The 17452-nt window shown below is 43.2% G+C and overlaps 1 pseudogene; it reads right to left on the bottom strand.

The window, feature by feature from the left end:
* The window catches only part of LOC139580291 (DNA primase large subunit-like), a 111796-nt pseudogene that overhangs the window by 53329 nt on the left and 41015 nt on the right, over positions 1 to 17452 (bottom strand).

The raw sequence follows: 17452 nt of genomic DNA, 5'->3' as shown, positions 1-17452 counted from the left end.
ACTAGGTTCCACACCACTGAAAAAATTAATTGAAGAATTTTCTGCTGTTCTGAAAGTTGGGCAGATTAGTGAGGATAATGTCCCTTCTGTGTGCCAACCACTGATCATTAAGTATTCCAGAGATCTGACACCTGAGTTTCAAAATGAAGTAAGACACCTGAACACTGTATATGCTGCCACTTTCCCCCCTAACTTGTCCCCTCTTGGTCTCCTGAATGCAATTTGTAAGATGCAGCTGCAAAGTATTTTTGTAGAAGTGTGCATTGCTTTACGTATATTTTGCACAATGCCTGTGACTGTTGCTGGTGGCGAGAGAGCTTTCAGTAAGCTAAAACTGATTTAAAAAACAGTTTGAGGTCCACTATATCCCAGGACAGGCTTTGCAGTCTTGTCATGCTGTCCATTGAAAGTCAGTTAGCTAGAAAGCTGGACTTCAAATACTTGATCAGTGACTTTGCTAGCAAGAAGGCTCGGCGCTGGGCTCTTGGTGAGTAAGGCTGAGCAAGGGCCAGTGATAACTGTTAAATGGCAAGGCTATGGATATTGGATCACTACACACAATGCCCACAGGGTGAGAACAAGACTGAGAACAAGATATATCTCAAAGTAATGGCTGGATTGCCATAAAATGTGTTGTGCACAATCAAGACCCCAAGTGGAAGAAACCTATTGATTTGGTGACCACTTGACCTTTCCTCTAGCGCCACCATCAGGCCTTTTCATTTCCATTTTCCATTTTCACTTTTACAGCTGCTGATTTTCTAGTTGGTATGTATACTTAGTTCAAAAATCTGCTGCTGATTTTATTATTTTGTTTGTTATATCATTTTATAGATGATAATGTTCATTTATTTTAATCGAAGAGTTTAATGTATATTTAAGGTATATTTATTTTTAAGTTATTCATTAATGTTAAGAGATTTTCCATTCAATAATTTTGCCATTAAAATTACATTTAGACTGTAAAAGATGGCCTTTAGCACATTTCTTAGAGGGTATCAGTCTTGCATCAAATAGTGAATTCCACTGTAGAATGTTGCATGCATGTCTGCACAGTGTTATATTTTCACAGCTCACCGTCAGTAAATATCGTACAGTAAATATTGGACTACAAGAGAGTTGCAAGCCTGCAAAGGTAGAGTTATTTAAAGCTTTGAATGGGTCGATTGGGTTCTGGAGGTGTGAGGTTACAGCAATTGCACAGGGTTGGTGTGGCCTGTGGTGGTGGGGCCCAAAGTGATATCTTTCATAGGGCCCAAAATCCCTGGCGGCCCCCTGCCTGTGGCTCACAATAGTTATTATATGACTCAGAGACTATTAAATGACCATGTCCTTTCAGTGCATCCGATGTACAAAACGTGGAAAATAAAAACTATTATCAGTGTTTCTTCCTGCTGCCTAGACTGTTAGTAACTGAACAGTAATTGTATTGACTGTTTCATGGAAAACATTTCAGTCTTTGTAAAAAGGTCAGGTCATAATAACCTCAGCAAAATGAAGAAAAACACATGGAACATCTTGTTTCTACATTTCATCATCTATAATCACTCACTTTAATTGGCTTAAATAGGTTGCTTTCTGAAGTTTATAAGTACTTGAGAGAGAAAATGTGAGAAAATGCCTTTCACAAATGAACATGTTTCACTGGAAAGAAAATGGACTGCATAATGAAAAGACAGCTCCACCAACAGGCCAAACTGTAGAATGAAAATACAGGTCCACCAACAGGCCAAACTGTAGAATAAAAAGACAGCTCCACCAACAGGCCAAACTGTAGAATGAAAATACAGCACCACCAACAGGCCAAACTGTAGAATAAAAAAGACAGCGCCACCAACAGGCCAAACTGTAGAATAAAAAGACAGCGCCACCAACAGGCCAAACTGTAGAATGAAAATACAGGTCCACCAACAGGCCAAACTGTAGAATAAAAAGACAGCTCCACCAACAGGCCAAACTGTAGAATAAAAAAGACAGCGCCACCAACAGGCCAAACTGTAGAATAAAAAAGACAGCGCCACCAACAGGCCAAACTGTAGAATAAAAAGACAGCGCCACCAACAGGCCAAACTGTAGAATAAAAAGACAGCGCCACTAACAGGCCAAACTGTAGAATAAAAAAGACAGCGCCACCAACAGGCCAAACTGTAGAATAAAAAGACAGCGCCACCAACAGGCCAAACTGTAGAATAAAAAGACAGCGCCACCAACAGGCCAAACTGTAGAATAAAAAAGACAGCGCCACCAACAGGCCAAACTGTAGAATAAAAAGACAGCGCCACCAACAGGCCAAACTGTAGAATAAAAAGACAGCGCCACCAACAGGTCAAACTGTACAATGAAAAGACAGCTCCACCAACAGGCCAAACTGTAGAATAAAAACAGGTCCACCAACAGGTCAAACTGTAGAATAAAAACACAGCTCCACCAACAGGCCAAACTGTAGAATAAAAACAGGTCCACCAACAGGCCAAACTGTAGAATAAAAACACAGCTCCACCAACAGGCCAAACTGTAGAATAAAAACAGGTCCACCAACAGGCCAAACTGTAGAATAAAAACACAGCTCCACCAACAGGTCAAACTGTAGAATAGAAAGACAGCGCCACCAACAGGTCAAACTGTACAATGAAAAGACAGCTCCACCAACAGGCCAAACTGTACAATGAAAAGACAGGTCCGCCAACAAGCCAAACTGTAGAATAAAAACAGCTCCACCAACAGGTCAAACTGTAGAATAAAAACAGCTCCACCAACAGGTCAAACTGTAGAATAAAAACAGCTCCACCACCAGGCCAAACTGTATAAATAAAACAGCTCCACCACCAGGCCAAACTGTAGAATAAGACAGCTCCACCACCAGGCCAAACTGTACAAATAAAACAGCTCCACCACCAGGCCAAACTGTAGAATAAAAACAGGTCCACCACCAGGCCAAACTGTACAAATAAAACAGCTCCACCACCAGGCCAAACTGTAGAATAAAAACAGGTCCATCACCAGGCCAAAGCTAATTTCCTTCAATTCTACACATTTATTCATGTCTTCTGTGTGTTCATATGATACCAGGAGTATCATATCGGGACCCATATTGACTCCATTCTGGGTCCGGATCCAGCCCGCGTTCCACCAGTTCAGTATGAGGGTCGTGGACTATTAGTATTAGAGACCACAATGCTTGAGCATAGTAACTGTTCCCCAGTGTGCCATTGGACTTCCTGGCGGGTCGCCCCCAGGTGGTGAAGGTAGAAAACAACACCTCCACTGCACTGATCCTCAACACAGGGGACCCACAAGGGTGCGTGCTCAGTCCCCTCCTGTACTCCCTGTTCACCTATGACTGCGTGGCCAAGCACGCCTCCAACTCAATCATCAAGTTTGCAGACGACGCAACAGTAGTAGGCTTGCTTACCAACCATGACGACAGCCTACAGGGAGAAGATGAAGGCCCCAGGAGTGTGGTGCCAGGAAAATAACCTCTCACTCAATGTCGACAAAACAAAGGAGCTGATCGTGGACTTCAGGAAACAGCAGAGGGAATACGCCCCTATCCACATCGATGAGACCGCGGTGGAGCAGGTGGAAAGCTTCAAGTTCCTCGGCGTACACAACACTGACAATCTGAAATGGTCCACCCACACAGGAGGCTGAAGAAATTTGTTTTGGCACCAAAAACCCTCACAAACCTTTACGCTGCACATTTGAGAGCATTCTGTCATGCTGTATCACCGCCTGGTAAGACAACTGCACCGCCCGCAGGGCTCTCCAGAGGGTGGTGCGGTTTGCCCAACGCATCACCGGGGGCAAACTACCTGCCCTCCAGGAAACCTACAGCACCCAATGTCACAGTAAGGCCAAAAAGATCATCAAGGACAATAACAAACTAAGCCACTGCCTGTTCACCCTGCTATCATCCAGAAGGTGAGGTCAGCACAGGTGCATCAAAGCTGGGACCGAAACACTGAAAAACAGCTTCTATCTCAAGGCCATCAGACTGTTAAATAGCCATCACTAGGCCGCTTCGACCCGGTTACGTAACCCTGCCCTTAGAGGCTGCTTCCCTATATACATAGACTTGAAATCACTGGCCACTTTAATAATGGACCACTAATCACTTCAATAATGTTTACATATTTTTGCTTTACTCATCTCATGTGTATATACTGTATTATATTCTACTGTATTTAGTCTATACCACTCCCACATTGCTCATCCTGATATTTATATTTTCCTTAATTCCATTATTTTACTTTTAGGTTTGTGTGCATTGTTAGATTTTACTGCACTGTTGGAGCTAGAAACACAATTTCGCTACACCCGCAATAACATCTGCTAAACATCTGTATGTGACCAATAACATTTGATTTGATTTGATTTGATGGACATCCTGAGTACAAACTAGAATCCAACAGTTGTCCTTCTCAGACTTACTGGGGTCATGTATCTGAAAGCAAATAAAATCAGTTGGAGATCTTAATGAGCTCACGCACAGACGGCCAGATGGTGATTAAAGCGTAATGCAACACTGAGGGAAGTTAAACTATCCTCAGACCTATGGTGCTGACTGCTGAGATTCCTAAACCAGCCAAGAGCACTGTAGGAAAATGAAGAAGTACCACAGTGATGTCAAAGTTGACACTTCAGTGGCACAGTGAAAAACTTCATGCTGCATAGATGAGGAAGCCACCACTAGTCCTGGCTCCATTTCTTCATCAGCCTGGGTCATCAATACCTTGGACTGGAGCTCCATGGAAATGCCTTGCCAAGCCTGAGCATGTAGAGAGGGGAAGGAGGCAGAGGACAGGGGTGAGGAGAAGGGGAGGAGACAGAGGAGAGAAGGAGAGGGGGAAGAGAGGGGGAGTAGGCAGAGGAGAAGGGTGAGGAGGGGGAGTTGGCAGAGGAGAGGGGTGAGGAGGAGGAGAGGGGGAGGAGGCAGAGGAGAGTAGAAGGAGAGCAGGAGGAGATGAAGGAGAGGGGTGAAGAGGAGGAGGGAAGGAAAAGGAGATAGGGAGGAGGCGGAGGAGATGGGTGAGGAGGAGGAGAGTGGGAGGAGGCGGAGAGGGGGAGAAGGCAGATGAGAGGAGAAGGAAAAGGGGAGAAGGTGGAGGCGGAGGACGTTGAGTAGAAGAAGAGAGGGAGAATGTGGAGGAGAGGGAGTTGGGGCAGTCAACGTTCTAGTTATCTCTATAACGTTGGTCAATAAAGAGCATCTGAGGGAACTTTGTGACATCACAGCAGCCTACGTTGGCAAAGGTTGGAATCACATTAAATTCACATACGGCTCATTTGCATGCATCTAAAATGGTTCCCTAGTCAGCAGTTCTACAAGTTTGAAAGATTTCTCAAATATTACGATGGCAGAGAAATGGTTACCTGTGTCAAGACAAGAAACACCAGATCCCTTTGGAGAAGATCTGGGCATAGAAGATCTGGGAAGAGAGGAGTAAAGATATATTTTTTCAGTCAAGAAACCTTCAGTAAGGACCTTTACTCGTTTGGCAAAATGACAGGCAAAGAACATGGGACAGTATTGGTGCCCAAAATACAGTATTAGGGTCAAAAGACAAGTGTTAATTATTAGGCAAATTAATTCAACATGAGCCAATTATCTGCTCTAGCAATTACATGTTGCAGAATTTGCAAATGGTGTGGCAAACTTAGAGGTCAGTCCATTAGAGAAAAAAAATAAAATCTGACATTGATAACATGCAAGAAAAAACTAAATGTGCCACTTTAACTCCAGAGTGATTTTTAGACCTTGGGGATATCTATGAATAATTTAATTCTCGAGCAGGACAGAAATTCCCACAGTTTGATATCTCCCCATCAAATCATCTTAGGTATTTACACTTCATATCGTTTTGTGACATCAATCTAGACTTGGCGTTAACTTTATTGAATTTTAGGGGCTAGAAATGCTGTAAACAGGACGATTGCCAATGCTGTTGCAAATCCCAAAAGGTCACTCTCTATTGGATATTGGATTAGAATGGTCTGGATATAAGATGGAAAGTCATCTTCCCCTTGTTGACAGAGACATCAGAATCTCGATAAGCAAACAGTAATACGTAAATTGAGTCAATTTAACAAGATTAACCATCTGGAACCGTCAAAGTGTATCTGTCCAACAAAGATATGGATGCTGTGGCAAAAGAGATTGAGTAGATGTGTTGTGAAATTGCTCCACTGCAAGAGATCAACAATATTGGCTATTTCTGTGCAAGTTCATTTCACCAGCTTTGATGGTTATCAGAGAGCTAGCAACTTGGACAATCAAGTTCATTTAGAATTGTTTTTATAGAATGGGGAAATGTTTTTCATGATCAGTGAATAGGGACTATCTCAAAGTGTGTTAGTGGTTAATCAAGCCCTGCGCTAGCATGATTACACCAAGCTCTTTAAAAACACACCCCAACATTGACGGCGTCACACATGTATTGTTTGTGTACGAATAACTGACATTGTTAATTTAACAAATCTCTGACAATGACACTGATCTCTATTCTAAATTCAATTAATTTAGAATAGATCTGGGGGTATAGGTCTCTGAGGGCACTAGTTTAAAGCCTGCAATGACAGGTGCGCTGAGGAGTGGTTGCTAAGAAACGCTCACTTGAGCATCAACACTACCACCTTGGAGAAAAATGGATACAGGTGAGGAATTATTCTACTACAAAGACTCGGTCATGATGCCTAACACAATGCAAACGAATTAGTTTAGGGAGTCTCAACAATACTGCCAACAGTATTGTGAATAACTCAATTAATGTTGTTCGATATGTTGTGTTGCCAGCAGGTGATATTAAGGAGTTAAATCAACCTACAGCGGGAGTAGCGGTCTTCAGCTCCCTACTTTCACAAACTATTGAAAATAACTGTCATTATGAATCCCACGGTGGCCTTGGTGAGCAGTCACAAGCCTGCTGCATAAGAAATTATTTATTTTATTTCAGCCACACAGCCCCATGATGGCACTCAGAACAAAGGAGACTTCAGGAGCTGATTGAATGAACACCAAGTGTCTTGTTAGCGTTACAGAAAAATTTAATTTTATGCAAATTCAGGGAGCCAGCAGTGAAAGTGCAGAGTTGGCATTAAAACTTGTCAGACCATGCAGACAGCTGACATACGAATTGATGAGAGCTGCATGACCGTTTCGAAGTCTGAACACTGTGGATCATCACTTCACTTAAACAAATAGATCTACTGAGATTTTCATGCAACCATCTAACCAAAGGTATGAAAGTGGACATGGAATCAGAACATCTACAGTACCAGTCAAAAATGTGGACACCTACTCATTCCAGGGTTGTTCTTTATTTATGCTATTTTCTACATTGTAGAATAATAGTGAAGACATCAAAACTATGAAATAACACATATGGAATCATGTAGTAACCAAAGAATTGTTAAATCAAAATATATTTTATATTTGAGATTCTTCAAAGTATCCACCCTTTGCTTTGATGACAGCTTTGCACGTGTGTTATTTCATAGTTTTGATGTCTTCACTATTATTCAACAATGTAGAAAACAGTCAAAATAAAGAAAAACCGCTCCCGGGTGGCGCAGTGGTCTAGGGCACTGCATCGCAGCGCTAGCTGTGCCACCAGAGTCTCTGGGTTCGCCCCCAGGCTCTGTCGCAGCCGGCCGCGACCGGGGGGTCCGTGGGGCGACGCACAATTGGCCTAGCGTCGTCCGAGTTAGGGAGGGTTTGGCCGGTAGGGATATCCTTGTCTCATCGCGCTCCAGCGACTCCTGTGGCAGGCCGGGCGCAGTGCGCGCTAACCAAGGGGGGCGGGTGCACGGTGTTTCCTCCGACACATTGCGGCTGGCTTCCGGGTTGGAGGCGCGCTGTGTTAAGAAGCAGTGCGGCTTGGTTGGGTTGTGCTTCGGAGGACGCATGACTTTCGACCTTCGTCTCACCCGAGCCCGTACGGGAGTTGTAGCGATGAGACAAGATAGTAATTACTAGCGATTGGATACCACGAAAATTGGGGAGAAAAGGGGGTAAAATTTAAAAAAAGAAAGAAAGAAAAACCCTTTAAGTGAGTAGATGTGTCCAAACTTTTGACTGGTACTGTATGCATGTCTTAGAGTGTCTTTAACTCCAGGAAATAGAAAAGGGCAGCTAATGATTTTGTTTACAAACATCATTATGTACGAACTTTACAAAAGGTTAGCATTTGAAGTAATTCCAAAGTGTCAACTCCCATCTACATGCATTTACCACTGAGAACAATAATAATTCAATAATTCAATACTTATTTTAATTTCACTATTTTCTCACAGTAAAAATGCATTTCAGCAAAAAACAAGCCATTCAATATCATTTCAAGTCTATATAAACCCAAATTACATTATTGAATTATAGTCACCCTACAAAAAGTCTGTAGTGCATTTAACAGATTGTTAGAACTCAGCCGAGAAGGAAGTAATAGGGGATAATTATAAAACAATCCTTTATTTGTTCAGCCAGGAATATCACAGAACCAATTTCTTCCCTCGATCAACAGTGAGTTGAAGGTCACCTATCTTAGAAGGAAAAAAACTGTCTGCCTCCAAACACACCTCTCCTGCTTCTAGGGACCAGAAAAAGGCCTTAATACACTGACAAAATGACATGTCAGGTTGCGACAGTACTCCCATCTACAACGTGCTGTACTAAAAGTGCTGAAAAATACATTTTAAAAGAACAACCTTTTCATATCTTGAAGGACAAATGGCAAAGAAAAGTCATGCGTTTCCATATTTTCACTCCACGGATAAAGAGGGCCTAAAATGTGCACTAATATATACAGTGGAGAGAACAAGTATTTGATACACTGCCGATTTTCCTACTTACAAAGCATGTAGAGGTCTGTAATTTTTATCATAGGTACACTTCAACTGTGAGAGACGGAATCTAAAACAAAAATCCAGAAAATCACATTGTATGATTTTTAAGTAATTAATTTGCATTTTATTGCATGACATAAGTATTTGATCACCTACCAACCAGTAAGAATTCCGGCTCTCACAGACCTGTTAGTTTTTCTTTAAGAAGCCCTCCTGTTCTCCACTCATTTCCTGTTTGAACTCGTTACCTGTATAAAAGACCTGTCCACACACTCAATCAAACAGACTCCAACCTCTCCACAATGGCCAAGACCAGAGAGCTGTGTAAGGACATCAGGGTTAAATTGTAGACCTGCACAAGGCTGGGATGGGCTACAGGACAATAGGCAAGCAGCTTGGTGAGAAGCCAACAACTGTTGGCGCAATTTTCGTGGGGCACCAATGATCATGAGTAAGGTGAGGGATCAGCTCAGAACTACACGGCAGGACCTGGTCAATGACCTGAAGAGAGCTGGGACCACAGTCTCAAAGAAAACCATTAGTAACACACTACGCCGTCATGGATTAAAATCCTGCAGCGCACGCAAGGTCCACCTGCTCAAGCCAGCGCATGTCCAGGCCCGTCTGAAGTTTGCCAATGACCATCTGGATGATCCAGAGGAGGAATGGGAGAAGGTCATGTGGTCTGATGAGACAAAAATAGAGCTTTTTGGTCTAAACTCCACTCGCCGTGTTTGGAGGAAGAAGAAGGATGAGTACAACCCCAAGAACACCATCCCAACCGTGAAGCATGGAGGTGGAAACATCATTCTTTGGGGATGCTTTTCTGCAAAGGGGACAGGACGACTGCACCGTATTGAGGGGAGGATGGATGGGGCCATGTATCGCGAGATCTTGGCCAACAACCTCCTTCCCTCAGTAAGAGCATTGAAGATGGGTCGTGGCTGGGTCTTCCAGCATGACAACGACCCGAAACACACAGCCAGGGCAACTAAGGAGTGGCTCCGTAAGAAGCATCTCAAGGTCCTGGAGTGGCCTAGCCAGTCTCCAGACCTGAACCCAATAGAAAATCTTTGGAGGGAGCTGAAAGTCCGTATTGCCCAGCGACAGCCCCGAAACCTGAAGGATCTGGAGAAGGTCTGTATGGAGGAGTGGGCCAAAATCCCTGCTGCAGTGTGTGCAAACCTGGTCAAGAACTACAGGAAACGTATGATCTCTGTAATTGCAAACAAAGGATTCTGTACCAAATATTAAGTTCTGCTTTTCTGATGTATCAAATACTTATGTCATGCAATAAAATGCAAATTAATTACTTAAAAATCATACAATGTGATTTTCTGGATTTTTGTTTTAGATTCCGTCTCTCACAGTTGAAGTGTACCTATGATAAAAATTCCAGACATCTACATGCTTTGTAAGTAGGAAAACCTGCAAAATCAGCAGTGTATCAAATACTTGTATGACCTCCCTACAATGCCTGGGCATGCTCCTGATGAGTTGGCGGATGGTCTCCTGAGGGATCTCCTCCCAGACCTGGACTAAAGCATTCACCAACTCCTGGACAGTCTGTGGTGCAACGTGGCGTTGGTGGATGGAGCGAGACATGATGTCCCAGATGTGCTCAATTGGATTCAGGTCTGGGGAACGGGCGGGCCAGTCCATAGCATCAATGCCTTCCTCTTGCAGGAACTGCTGACACACTCCAGCCTCCGAGGTCTAGCATTGTCTTGCATTAGGAGGAACCCAGGGCCAACCGCACCAGCATATGGTCTCACAAGGGGTCTGAGGATCTCATCTTGGTACCTAATGGCAGTCAGGCTACCTCTGGCGAGCACATGGAGGGCTGTGCGGCCCCCCAAAGAAATGCCACCCCACACCATGACTGACCCACCGCCAAACCGGTCATGCTGGAGGATGTTGCAGGCAGCAGAACGTTCTCCACGGCGTCTCCAGACTCTGTCACGTCTGTCACATGTGCTCAGTGTGAACCTGCTTTCATCTGTGAAGAGCACAGGGTGCCAGTGGCGAATTTGCCAATCTTGGTGTTCTCTGGCAAATGCCAAACGTCCTACACGGTGTTGGGCTGTAAGCACAACCCCCACCTGCTGACGTCGGGCCCTCATACCACCCTCATGGAGTCTGTTTCTGACCGTTTGAGCAGACACATGCACATTTGTGGCCTGCTGGAGGTCATTTAGCAGGGCTCTGGCAGTGCTCCTCCTGCTCCTCCTTGCACAAAGGCGGAGGTAGCGGTCCTGCTGCTGGGTTGTTGCCCTCCTACGGCCTCCTCCACGTCTCCTGATGTACTGGCCTGTCTCCTGGTAGCGCCTCCATGCTCTGGACACTACGCTGACAGACACAGCAAACCTTCTTGCCACAGCTCGCATTGATGTGCCATCCTGGATGAGCTGCACTACCTGAGCCACTTGTGTGGGTTGTAGACTCCGTCTCATGCTACCACTAGAGTGAAAGCACCGCCAGCATTCAAAAGGGACCAAAACATCAGCCAGGAAGCATAGGAACTGAGAAGTGGTCTGTGATCACCACCTGCAGAACCACTCCTTTATTGGGGGTGTCTTGCTAATTGCCTATAATTTCCACCTGTTGTCTATTCCATTTGCACAACAGCATGTGAAATTTATTGTCAATCAGTGTTACTTCCTAAGTGGACAGTTTGATTTCACAGAAGTGTGATTGACTTGGAGTTACATTGTGTTGTTTAAGTGTTCCCTTTATTTTTTTGAGCAGTGTATATTTATTAGTGGTACTGGTACTGTAGATGTTCTGATTCCATGTCCACTTTCATACCTTTGGTTAGATGGTTGCATGAAAATCTCAGTAGATCTATTTGTTTAAGTGAAGTGATGATCCACAGTGTTCAGACTTCGAAACGGTCATGCAGCTCTCATCAATTCGTATGTCAGCATGGTCTGACAAGCTTATATATATATGCACATTTTATATGTTATTTGCACTTCATGTCAGACACACAGGCAAGGTGTGGCCTGGGAGACAATATGCAGAACAACAATAAAAGCGAAGAGAAGGCCAAGGCACAGAGAATAGCGATTTGACGCCAAATGAAGGTTATGTCCCTAAGGGCATAGGGCCCTCTCAACACTTCATAATGGCGGTCTGCTGTTTCCACATGTTGGTGGGTCTGGGTACAGGCTAACGGGCTGGAGAGCTCTAGGAAAAGAGGTTGAGAGCAGGAGGATATTCAGTCACTGAACGTGCCTGAATTGCTTTGGAAGTTCTGCATCCTCAAGCTTCCATCATTTGTTGTCATATCAATGTAAAGTATGGCCTAAACTCAGTTTCAGTTGATTAGACAGTCACTAATGCACACAAATGGGCCTGTCACCAAATGAATTGTAACATTTTTGGGAAATTACAATGACTGTAAAATGACGCTATATCTTCAACAGAAACTTCAATAAAAAAACTATGCAATAAGTGCCTATTCAAATCAACCACAGTTAAAGATGCACTACGCAGAAATCGCTCCGCTATTTTCTGGTTGCTAAAATTCTAATAGTTTGCCTAATTTCAGTTTGTGACAAAGCAAGCAAGTACAGTGTAGAGCATTATTGTACCATCTAAACCACTGAAATATATTTTCCATAAATTGCGGCGGCAGGTAGCCTAGTGGTTAGAGCATTGGACAAATAACTGAAAGGTTGCAAGATCAAATCCCTGAGCTGACAAGGTAAAAATCGGTTGTTCTGCCCCTGAACAATGCAGTTAACTCACTGTTTCTAGGCCGTCATTGAAAATAAGAATTTGCTCTTAACTGACTTAGTTAAATAAAAGGTCAAATAAAATACAAATATTGTATTTTCAGCTGTTTGAAGCAGGTGTACTAAAGTAAAAGATGCACAAACTAAACGTAAGAATGGGAAGCATAGAAATAGCGCACATAGAACTACTGCGTCTTAGACTTGCTTTCAATGAGAATGAAAGATCTATAAACACACACACTTTAATGTGGTCGGGTCACCCAAAAAGTTACATATTGCAGCTTTAATGACAGCCTTCCATTTTCTTTTCCAAAATTAATTAGGCCTAATATTTGGTTAAACTACACCAATAACATACAATTAATTGAATGTTTCTGTTTGGGTGTAAAACCCTCCAACACATCTGGTGTCACGCCCTGATCTGTTTCACCTGTTTTTGTGCTTGTCTCCACGCCCCTCCAGGTGTCATCCATCTTCCTCATTATCCCCTGTGTATTTATACTTGTGTTCTCTGTCTGTTGCCAGGTCTTCTTGTTTGTTCAAGCCTACCAGCAGTTTGTCTCAGCTCCTGGTTTTTCCTAGTCGCTCTTTTTGTCCTCCTGAATTTTGAACTTTGCCTGTCCTGACCGCCTGACCACTGCCTGTCTCTGAGCCTGCCTGCCGTCCTGTACCTTTGCTCCACCCCTGGATTACCGACCTCTGGCTGACCTGAGACAACATTTGAAAATTGCAAACCAATATGTTTACCCAAGTACATTGTGCAAAAGCACACAAACTACGCATTGGCAACATGGCGCTTCACACAAGTACACCGTGGTTAATGTACAGTAAAAAAAATGGGACACCGTTGAAAAGTTCAAGAAGCAATGTGTCTTAAAGAGAGAAGAAGAGTAATGGGATGCCAGAACAGTGACTCCAAGGCGTAACGGAACCTGCTTGTTCATGTGACACAGGATCTCTTTGTGAAGATTTTCACCCTCACTGCTCTAGGAAGGGAGACGAAGCCTTTCATATTTAATCATCCCCTCTTCACCACAAATCATTTGAATTTTGAAATATTCATCAGGGTAGCTTCTGTCCACAAAAGCCCTTATCAAGGTGTAATAGCGCCGAGTGATTAGTGCTTTCTGAGGTCGGTTCGATGGATCATTTTTTTAAGCATGTAATACAATATGAAATAATGACGTTACAGTGATTTTGGAGCTTTTTAATGGGAATTCCAAAGTCAAAAATAGCAAACATACAATTGCCAAAACATTGAAAATATTCCATTGGGTCTCTGATCAGGGCCACATTGGGTAGGCATCAATAGAAAAATAGGAAATGACTATGAAATAATAAAATATGTAATCTCTGATCAGGCAGTAGCAGTCAGCCAGCTAGGCCATCTAACAGGATGTACTCTCCATACTGTACTGTCTTTAGTCATCCTATTTAGCTAGCCTTACTTAGTATACTGCAGAGCCGTCTGACAAAATTATTTTACTACTTCTTCAAAGTACATGAGGCATACTTTCACGAACTGTCTTTGTCACTCTCATCGTTGTGCACATTCCTCTCTCATGTTGTCTATGCAGTCTATATGTGTCTAACCTAACAGGCGTAAAAGTGTATTTGTCCAGAGATCTGTATACTGTATAATGATGAGATGCTCACGTCTCCCCCTAACGATGGAAGTCATTGCCCCAAATGCGGGAAGGCAGGCGACAAACTTAGGTCCAAAATAAGCCCATAGAAACGCATTGGGCTTAGTTTGGACAGACTTTGGCGAGAATGAAACCTCTCGCGTAGTCTCTTCCTCTCGGATCCGTCTAAACTGGGGGGAAATGGTGCAGTGGATTATGGTCATTGTAGTTAATTACCACATTTCTGTACTAAACTAGGTTGAATATTTGCTTAATGAAAACTACATCTCCCTTCAGCCCAGCGTCCCACATAGTTCTTCACTGGATTTCTTTCATGAATGATTTGATTTCTCTCTAGAGAAATGGCGCTTTGGGCTCACAAAAAAATTAACTAAATGAAATTCAAGTAATTTAACTAACGTCAGTCAATTAGTCATTTAATAACTGAAAAAAATATATATAAAATGTTGGGTAATCTCTCAGCACTAAGGTGTAAGGAAAGGAGTCTTCAGACTCAGCCCAAGCAGCATTTCTTTGCAGGTGGAATAGGATATCACAGACTGGCTAGTGCAGTCTTTCTGGTGACCTCACTTTGGAATAAGAACCCAGTAGGGGGTTACTTAGCGTTCCTTTTACACCACCTAGAAACAGTCCCATCATTAAAACACCAACAAAGTACATCATTATATATCAAATGTCAAAAAGCAGCTCACATTTGAGGCCTACGATAACCTTGCAGTTAATTGCGATGAGGCAGCAGTGCAGCAACCCTAGTCCCTGCCTGGACTTCCACAGCACAACAAATATCACGTAAACCATCAGTCTCCTCCTAATCAACACCATCTCACACTCTGTAGGGGTATATTACCCAAACTGATGACTACCTGTCCAGTGCAGACATCCAGACGATTCATTTAGACACCGGAAAAGACCATTCTCACCCCCATGTCCCCCAAGGCATGCCTCTTACAAGAGCATGGGCAAATTATTTTTGAACAAAGCGATCGTTGTTCTGCATTTCAATGAGTGAGCAGACACTGAGGAAGGAGAGGAGGCAGAGACGGCAGAGGAGGCTTGATAAATGTTTAGACGGGGGCCAGAGTGTTATATCCCTGGCGTGGCATGCCTGGCGAGTAGAGCCAAATGAATCAGCGCCTGTTGTTGCTAGTGGTCCTCAAGGAGGTCCTCTAGGTTACTTCACTCAACATACATCAGGAAACAGAAGCAGGCTGAAAGTGACAGCCCCGATGCTGCAAATCAATTGGTGGCTAACCTTAAATACACCTTAAATAACTACAAATCGGCCATCATCTCTAAAAGTAATTCTTCCAGGTTACACATCCTAGTGATGGCCATGTACGTTAGAGTCATACAATCCCAAATATTCTCAAAGTGAGTAGTTTAGCTTTGGCTGTGATAATGTTCACTCAAATTGAGCTTCCAGGGCTGTTTTCACATTGACGATAGCAAAGGGACATTTGAGAGGTTTTCGAGGGGTATAGATTGGAGACAACACTGTTGAGTAAACTTGCAAAATGATCACGTCTTGAGCTCTACCTCTGGAGTTCGCGCCCCCCCCCCCCCCCCAGTAGAGCGCTGGAAACAGAATTGTCTCATTGAACTCACTCCTACAGTATAAATCGTAATAGCAGACCAATGTTTTTTTTAAATAGCTGAAATGTACAGATATTTTCCTTATATTTGAGACAGGACTTAATGCAATTTCATGTAACCTCAATAACAACTGGTTACATTGTGAAATTGTGGCAGTAGCTGCCGCCTGCCAGATGCACTGAGCCTAAAACTATTAAAGTCCATTCCCGCCTCCATATATATATTTTTTATGTCGACACTAATTTCAAAAGGTTGACATACAGTTGAAGTCGGAAGTTTACATACACTTAGGTTGGAGTCATTAAAACTCATTTTTCAACCACTCCACACATTTCTTGTTAACAAACTATAGTTTTGGCAAGTCGGATAGGACATCTTTCTTATGCATGACACAAGTAATTTTTCCAACAATTGTTTACAGACAGATTATTTCACTTATAATTCACTGTATCACAATTCCAGTGGGTCAGAAGTTTACATACACTAAGTTGACTGTGCCTTTAAACAGCTTGGAAAATTCCAGAAATGATGGCATGGCTTTAGAAGCTTCTGATAGGCTAATTGATATCATTTGACATCATTTGACTCAATTGGAGGTGTACCTGTGGATGTATTTCAAGGCCTACCTTCAAATTCAGTGTCTCTTTGCTTGACATCATGGGAAAATCAAAAGAAAATCAGCCAAGACCTAAAAAAAAGAAAATAATTGTTGACCTCCACAAGTCTGGTTCATCCAGGGGAGCATTTTCCAAATGCCTGAAGGTACCACGTTCATCTGTACAAACAATAGTACGCAAGTATAAACACCATGGGACCACGCAGCCGTCATACCGCTCAGGAAGGAGACACGATCATCTCTAGGAGACAGAACGCTTTTTTCGCACCCAGAACAACAGCAAAGGACCTTGTGAAGATGCTGGAGGAAACAGGTACAAAAGTATCTATATCCACTGTAAAACGAGTTGTATATTGAAATAACCTGAAAGGCCGCCCAGCAAGGAAGAATGGAAGAAGAATCCACTGCTCCAAAACCGCCATAAAAAAGCCAGACTACGGTTTGCAACTGCACATGGGGACATAGATGGTACTTTTTGGAGAAATGTCATCCGGTCTGATGAAACAAAAATAGAACTGTTTGGCCATAATGACCATCGTTATGTTCAGAGGAAAAAGTGGGATGCTTGCAAGCCGAAGAACACCCTCCCAACCGTGAAGCATGGGGGTGGCAGCATCATGTTGTGGGGGTGCTTTGCTGCAGGAGGAACTGGTGCACTTCACAAAATAGATGGCATCATGAGGTAGGAAAATTATGTGGATATATTGAAGCAACATCTCAAGACATCAGTCAGGAAGTTAAAGCTTGGTCGCAAATGGGTATTCCAAATGGACAATGGCCCCAAGCATACTTCCAAATGGACAATGGCCCCAAGCATACTTCCAAAGTTGTGGCAAAATGGCTTAAGGACAACAAAGTTAAGGTATTGGAGTGGCCATCACAAAGTCCTGACCTCAATCCTATAGAACATTTGTGAGCAGAACTTAAAAAGCGTGTTTGAGCAAGGAGGCCTACAAACCTGACTCAGTTACACCAGCTCTGTCTGGAGGAATGGGCCAAAATTCACCCAACTTATTGTG

Source organism: Salvelinus alpinus, chromosome 7 (genome assembly GCF_045679555.1).
Source record: "Salvelinus alpinus chromosome 7, SLU_Salpinus.1, whole genome shotgun sequence".
In the NCBI taxonomy this organism is placed as follows: Eukaryota; Metazoa; Chordata; class Actinopteri; order Salmoniformes; family Salmonidae; genus Salvelinus; species Salvelinus alpinus.
This window is presented reverse-complemented; position numbering and strand designations above follow the sequence as displayed.